We start from the raw sequence: 8300 nt of genomic DNA, 5'->3' as shown, positions 1-8300 counted from the left end.
GAATTAAATATTGACGTGTAACGTTGCAAAACGACCTGAAATGAAACGAACATGTAAGGTCGGTTGTAGAGAAGGCGAATGATCGACTTCTGTTAGTTGGAAAGCAACTAATCTATAAATGAGACCGCGAACTGAACAGTTTTGCGACCCGTTCTTGAGTTCTGTTCGAGTGTTTGAGATCCTCACTACCTCGGATTAAAGGAAGACATGGAAGCAATTTACAAGCGTGCTGCTAGGTTTGTTACCGGTCGGATCGGATTACAGAAGTGGTACATGAACTCAAATGGGAATTTATGGAGGTAAGAAGATACTGTTGAGAAAGTTTAGAAGCTGACTGCAGAACGACCCTGCTGCCAACAACGTATATCTCGCGTAACGACCAGGAAGAAAACATAAGAGAAATCAGTGTTACTACGGAAGCACAGTCGGTCGCTTTTCCCTGGCTCCCTTTGCGACTAGAAGAGGCAAAGAAATGACTAGTGATAGTACAAGGTACCCTCCATCATAAACCGTACGGCAGCTTTTGAAGTACGTATGTAAATGTAGATGTAATGATTTCGTCGCCGATGGGATGACGAAAACTACTCTTGTTTCTTTCGTTCCGTCCTTCTTTCGCTCTACATAGAGAATAGCGTAAAGAGCCTGAGAAATGAGAGAGGGAACTGTAACAGTTTTGTGGTCATTGCTGCATCATTAAGAGTGACAATATATGACAATTTGTCTGGGGAAGGCAGCAAAAAGGAAGTCTAGATCCCGAAACTCTGCCATCGTCTATCGTCACAGCTAAAAAACTAAAAGTTTTGAGCCCCAACTAGCAGTTGTGTTCTTCACCCGTTTTTGTTTTCCAAGAAAGCCCACATCATTCAAATATCAGGTGATTTTGCGACACCGGTTAATGTCGCTACTCATTGCAGACGCGGATACACGTGTGTTCATAGTCCAACAAGAGTTCGTTAACAGAACAAGGAAAAACGAACATCTGAGACCTTTGGTCGACACCTGCCTCGTGAAAGCCGGTCTCACATCGGTCAAAGACACGCGTCAGCTCCTGCACGGGGGCAGCCCACTCGCCGTACCTCCTAGTACGTGACGTCTGCGAATGGCATCTCGTCAACAACAAAGATTACACTACTCAGTTTCCGGAACGGTGGTGCTAACAAGGTGGACTGCCGCAATTAGCGATAATACGACTGCAGAACTGCCTGAGACAATAGGAGTACCAGTTTGACATCTTTCGTTTAACACACGTGGCGCACGTCGAATTCGTTAAGATTTTACCAGGACACTACGAAAAAACTTATACATTAATATGGCAAGCCAAGTAACTTTTATGGGTGAACATAGTCACCAAGTCTCTGTAAATAACGGTCGGAGCGCCCTACCAATCGTTGAATTCCTCAACGACTTAAATGTGCTACTAGGACCATGAGACATCCGAGGATCGTATCAATGTCCTCATCGCTGGAAAAATCTCTTTCCCCCACATGCTCTTTCAGCTTGCGGAAAAGATGGAAATCGCATGGTGCATGATCTGCGACCACCACTACCCACCTCTCTTCAGTCCTGCTCAAACTCTTGGTTCCATTTGACTATTGTTGGACGCAACGTTGCATTTGATCCATATACCGCCAGAATTTCACGATGAATCTGTGTACAGTTTAGACCTTTTATCTACAACAGTCGTACTGCCCCGTCCTGCGCACTTCATCTGCGGAGTATGTTTCCAGTGGCCGTGCCATTTCACTCGCACTCTACCCGCAGCGCAGCATAACAGTGTCTACAGGAGACCAGGACCATGCACTCTCTTCTGGCATTCTCGTTAAGCTGGGGTCTTAACGTGGGACGACATGGGTAATCATTATCTGAAGCCCCTGCGTGCTAAAAATTACATGCTACCTCCTTTGGAGTCGTGTCAGATCATGTATTAATATTAGCTGTTGGTGAAACTCTGACCTTACGCAACAGTCCAATAATGAATAATAAAACAATATGTACCTACAATAATTCTGTTATTGAAGAGTTTATTTTGAGCGAAGACGGCATTCCAGCCAAAATTTCACCCAAACGAGAGGGAAAATGCTCTCCTTTGTGCGTGAAATACACTGAAGCGAAATAGAAACTGGTATAGGCATGCGTATTCAAATGCAGATATATGTAAACAGCCACAATACGGTGCTGCGGTCGGAAAGCCCTATATAAAGCAAGTGTCTGGCGCAGTTGTTAGATCGGTTACTGCTGCTACAGTGGGAAGTTATCAAGACTTAAGTGAGTTTGAACGTGGTGTTATAGTGGGCGCACGAGCGATGGGGCACAGCATCTGCGAGGTAGCGATGAAGTGAGGATTCTCCCGTACGAGCATTTCACGAGTGTACCGTGAATATAAGGATCAGGTAAAACATCAAATCTCCGACACCGCTGCGGCCGGAAAAAGATCCTGCAAGAACGGGATCGACGACGACTGAAGAGACTCGTTCAACGTGACAGAAGTGCAACCCTTCCGCAAACTGCTGCAGATTTCAATGCTGGGCGATCAACAAGTGTCAGTGTGCGAACCACTCAACGAAACGTCAACGATATGGGGTTCCGGAGCCGAAGGCCCATTCGTGTATCCTTGATGATTGCACGACAAAAAGCTGTACGCCTCGCCTGTCAACACCGACAGTGGAGTGTTGATGATTGGAAACGGGTTGCCTGGTCGGACGAGTCTCGTTTCAAATTGTATCGAGCGGATGGTCGTGTACGGATATGGATACAACCTGATGAATCCATGGACCCTGCATGTCAGCAGGGGACTGCTCAAGCTGTTGGACGCTCTGTAATGGTGTGGGGCGTGTGCAGTTGGAGTGACATGCGACCTCTGATACGTTTAGATCCGACTCTGACAGGTGACACGTACGTAAGCATCCTGTCTGACAATCTGTATCAGTTCATGTCCATTGTTCATTCCGACGGACTTGGGCAATTCCAGCTGGACAATGTAACCCCACAAGTCCAGAATTGCAACAGAGTGGCTCCAGGAACACTCTTCTGAGTTTAAACACTTCCGCTGGCCACCAACCCCCCTCCAGACATGAACTTTGTTGAGCATATCTGGGATGGCTTGCAACGTGCTGTTCAGAAGAGATCTCCAACTACTCGTACTCTTACGGATTTATGGACAGTCCTGCAGGATTCATGGTGACATTTCCCTCCACACTATTTCAGACATTAGTCGAGTCTTATTGATTGGCTACTCCATGGAGTGTTCTGTGCACAACGAGCAGATAATGGATATGATTGGAAGGAGAAACAGCATTGGTCGTATTTTTTTGTTTTATTATCCGCAAAATCGATTTTCGGTCATCCTCAGTGCTGTAATATACAGGGTGATTCAAAAAGAATACCACAACTTTAGGAATTTAAAACTCTGCAACGACAAAAGGCAGAGCTAAGCACTATCTGTCGGCGAATTAAGGGAGCTATAAAGTTTCATTTAGTTGTACATTTGTTCGCTTGAGGCGCTGTTGACTAGGCGTCAGCGTCAGTTGATGCTAAGATGGCGACCGCTCAACAGAAAGCTTTTTGTGTTATTGAGTACGGCAGAAGTGAATCGACGACAGTTGTTCAGGGTGCATTTCGAACGAAGTATGGTGTTAAACCTCCTGATAGGTGGTGTATTAAACGTTGGTATAAACAGTTTACAGAGAATGGGTGTTTGTGCAAAGGGAAAAGTTCTGGACGGCCGAGAACGAGTGATGAAAATGTAGCACGCATCCAGCAAGCAGTAACTGGACTACAGTATCTGGAGATGTTAGAGAATTGGCTGTTCCCTCAGCTCGAACAAGAAGCACAACAATTCATATTTCAGCAGGATGGAGCGCCACCACATTGGCACTTATCTGTCCGTAACTACCTGAACGTCAACTACCCGAGGCGATGGATCGGCCGCCAGGCAGCCCGTGACAGAGCACTTCATCACTGGCCTCCAAGAAGCCCTGATCTAACCCCCTTATGGGGGTATGTTAAGGATATGGTGTTTCGGCCACCTCTCCCAGCCACCATTGATGATTTGAAACGAGAAATAACAGCAGCTATCCAAACTGTTACGCCTGATATGCTACAGAGAGTGTGGAACGAGTTGGAGTATCGGGTTGATATTGCTCGAGTGTCTGGAGGGGGCCATATTGAACATCTCTGAACTTGTTTTTGAGTGAAAAAAAAACCTTTTTAAATACTCTTTGTAATGATGTATAACAGAAGGTTATATTATGTTTCTTTCATTAAATACACATTTTTAAAGTTGTGGTATTCTTTTTGAATCACCCTGTACAATTAAAATTGTTAGGCACTGGTACCAACAAGCTTAGAACGATCACATACACTGAGCTCAGTTTATGTGATCGCTCTAAGCTTGTTGGTACCAGTGCCTACCAATTTTAATTGTATATTACAGCACTGAGGATGACCGAAAATCGATTTTGCGGATAATGAAACAAAAAAATACGACCAATGCTGTTTCTCCTTCCAATTATTAGTCGAGTCCATGCCATGTCGTGTTGCGGCAATTCTGAGTGGTCGCGGGGGCCCTACACGATATTAGGCAGGTTTGCCTGTTTCTTTGGCTCTTCAGTGTATTTTCTGGTGAGAGGGATTCGAAACGGTTTGTAGCGCATTTTCTCGGAGCAAAGAAACTGGCACCGACAGCGCCAGAGGACGCTGACCACCAGTGAAATCGACCCAACGCTTTCGAGGCCGCTAAGCGCACGTGTGTGTGTAAGTACGAGCCACTCGTGAGTCCGTCGACCCGCTGGAGGAGCAGGCCGATCGCCGTCAGCTGGTGTGCGCCCGGCACGCGACGCTCCACCAGCGACTGCAGCGCCCAGCTGCACGTGCGGCGGCGGCGGCGCGCTTGCCTGAGGTGCAGCTGCCAGAGAGCCGCGCTGGCCGCCGGCCAGCGAAGCTTCTCACCCACTGCCAAATGGACACAGCACCCCTGTTGTACGAGCCAACAAACCGTAACTTGTAACTCGGTACACAGTAGCAACGACGCCCACGGCGCAAAATGTAAAGGTTTAAAGGATTCACGATCACTAGGTTTACATGCGACACATCTTCCGAAAGACGAAAACCGAATTTCGGAAACAGTGTTTCGCTGTAAATACGGAGGACAAATGGTTCAAATGGCTCTGAGCACTATGGGACTTAACATCTATGGTCATCAGTCCCCTAGAACTTAGAACTACTTAAACCTAACTAACCTAAGGACATCACACAACACCCAGTCATCACGAGGCAGAGAAAATCCCTGACCCCGCCGGGAATCGAACCCGGGAACCCGGGCCTGAAGAACAGCTGTTCCAGTTTCTGATTTAGAGAGCACAATCGGTATTTCTCTTAAATTAGACGAAGTGTACACAGCTTCAGTCTAACACACTGAAGAGCCAAAGAAACTGGTACAACTGCCTAATATCGTGATCCCGCACAAGTGGCGCAACACGACGTGGTATGGACTCGACTAATGCCTGATGTAGTGCTCGAGGGAGTTGAGACCATGAATCCTCCAGGGCTGTCCATAAATCAGTAAGAGTACGAGGGGGTGGAGATTTCTTCTGAACAGCACGTTGCAAGGCATCCCAGATAGGCTCAACAATGTCCATGTCTGGGGGGGGGGGGGGGGGTTTGGTGGCCAGCGGAAGTGTTTAAACTCAGAAGAGTGTTCCTGGAGCCACTCTGTTGCAATTCTGGACATGTGGGGTTACATTGTCCAGCTGGAATTGCCCAAGTCTGTCGGAATGAACAATGGACATGAACTGATACAGATTGTCAGACAGGATGCTTACGTACGTGTCACCTGTCAGAGTCTGATCTAAACGTATCAGAGGTCGCATGTCACTCCAACTGCACACGCCCCACACCATTACACAGCCTCCACCAGCTTCATTAGTCCTCTGATGACATGAGGTTGTCTCCATACCCGTACACGTCCATCCGCTCGATACAATTTGTAACGAGACTCGACCGACCAGGCAACATGTTTCCAGCGATCAACAGTCCAATGTCGGTGCTGTCGGGTCCAGGCGAAACGTAAAAGCTTTGTGTCGTGCAGTCATCAAGATTATGAGAGTGGGTCTTCGGCTCCGAAAGCCCATATCGATGATGTTTTGTCGGATGGTTGGCACGCTGACACTTGTTGATGGCACAGCATTGAAATCTGCAGCAATCCGCGGAAGGGTTGCACTTCTGACACGTTGAACGATTCTCTTCAGTCGTCATTGGTCCCGTTACTACAGGATCTTTTTCCGGCCGCAGCGATGTCGGGGATTTGATGTTTTACCGGATTCCTGATATTCACGGCACACTCGTGAAATGGTCGTACGGGAAAATACCCACGTCATCGCTACCTCGGAGATGCCCTGTCCCTCGCTCGTATGCCGACTATGACACCACGTTCAAACACACTGAAATCTTATTAACCTGCCGTTTAGCAGCAGTAACCGATCTAGCGACTGCGCCAGAGACTTGTTGTCTTATATAGCCAGGCTTTGCCGACCGCAGGGCCGTATTCTGCCTGTTTACATCTCTCTGTATTTGCATGCGCATGCCTATCCAGTTTCTTTGCCGCTGCAGTGTATTTCAACTTATCCTTCACTGTAAAGGAAGACATTCCGTCGATATTAACCAAACATTTTTAAAAGCAAGAGGTAATCTGACAGCGGAAGCACTTTTCAAAACTCGTTGCGTTTACATGGGAGCGAAAATCAATTGCGGAATTGCCATACCGGCAACTAAAAGCGGATTTCCAGAATCAATTTTGGTTTACGTAGCCATCCAGAAGCGATATTGGGAAATCAGTTCACGAAATCCGGTTTTGGTCGCCCCATGTTAACGGTAAGAGACCACATTTGGTGTGGACGACACGTTTGACCCTTTCTTGATAGGAGGCAGGACGTATGAAAACATGGATAGCTTTCACGTTCATCCTTTTCCTCCAGGCAGTGTATTCACCTCTCTCCCCCATCCCTCCAGCCCCCTGTTCATATCGTTCCGTCTTTTATGATAGTGATTTCGAATAGACATTAAAATACTAACTTTTGTTTCTAAGAAAGGCTGGGGAATTAATCGGCCGTCACACCTCGTAAATAACGACCATGGCAATAGTTCGTGGCGTTTTCGAAAAATCATCGAAAATAGTGATCAGAGTACCCTGTCCGTGATTCCAACCAGAACCTCGCGAATATCAAAACGATGTGTTACCGATGCTGTTCGTTGCTCGGCTATATATAGTGCTTCAATGACTTTGATTATACGTAGAGCATTCTGTATTATTGAGCGTGCAATCCAGATTATTCAACAGTCTGCTACTGTAATACGTTCTACTACATAGCACTCAAAAGCAATTAGTTAAATTGTTGCTGAATGGCCAGATTTTCAAATCCAGTGGCATTATAGCAGACTTATAAAACATTCACTGCATCAACGGTACTCTAGTTATGTAAATGTCAAAGATACCAAGTGGCACTGTTTATATTTCGCCGGGTTTGTAAGTTCCCAGGAAAGTTTTGTCACTTAAAATACTAGGAAGCTCTGTCTGCAGCCTGAAATGAAGCTAAAACAAAAAAATCCCCACACTTGCTTGGTTTAAACCCTTTAACGTTCGAACCTAAATATGGATATCCTACCGCCAGGGATACTTCGCTTCGTCTTTGATATTTCCTTTGCCGGCACTTCCCTACCCTCTTATTTTTAAGAAAAGAAAAGTAATGGGCCATCACTGACACTTTCTTCACGAGTTCCATTATCATATCTACATCGATACATCTACAGAGATACCACTACTTATCATTTCCTTTCCTGTTCCACTCGCAAATAGAGCGAGGGAAAAACAACTGCCTGTATGGCTCCGCATGAGCCCTAATTTTCTCGTATCTTATCTTCGTGGTCCTTAGGCGCAATTTTACGTTGACAGCAGTAGAATAGTTCGGCGGTCAGCTTCAAAAGTCGGTTCTCTAAATTTTCTCAATAGTGTGTCTCGAAAAGAGCGTCACGTTCCCTCCAGGATTTCAGATCTGAGTTCCCGAAGCATCTCCGTATCACTTACGTGTTGTTCGAACCTACCGGTAACAAATTTAACAGCTCGCCTCTGAATTGCTTCGATGTCTTCCTTCAATTCGACCTGTACGATCTCAAACAGTGAAGCAGTACTCAAGAATAGATCGCACCAGCGGCCTATAAACGGACCTCCTCTTTCCTAAAATTCTCCCAATAAATCGATGTCTACCATTAGCCTTCCCTACCACAATTCTTACGTGGCCGTTCCACCT

The sequence above is a fragment of the Schistocerca piceifrons genome, chromosome 4 (assembly GCF_021461385.2).
Source record: "Schistocerca piceifrons isolate TAMUIC-IGC-003096 chromosome 4, iqSchPice1.1, whole genome shotgun sequence".
In the NCBI taxonomy this organism is placed as follows: Eukaryota; Metazoa; Arthropoda; class Insecta; order Orthoptera; family Acrididae; genus Schistocerca; species Schistocerca piceifrons.
The sequence above is the reverse complement of the archived record's forward strand: the minus strand, read 5'-3'. Positions refer to the sequence as shown.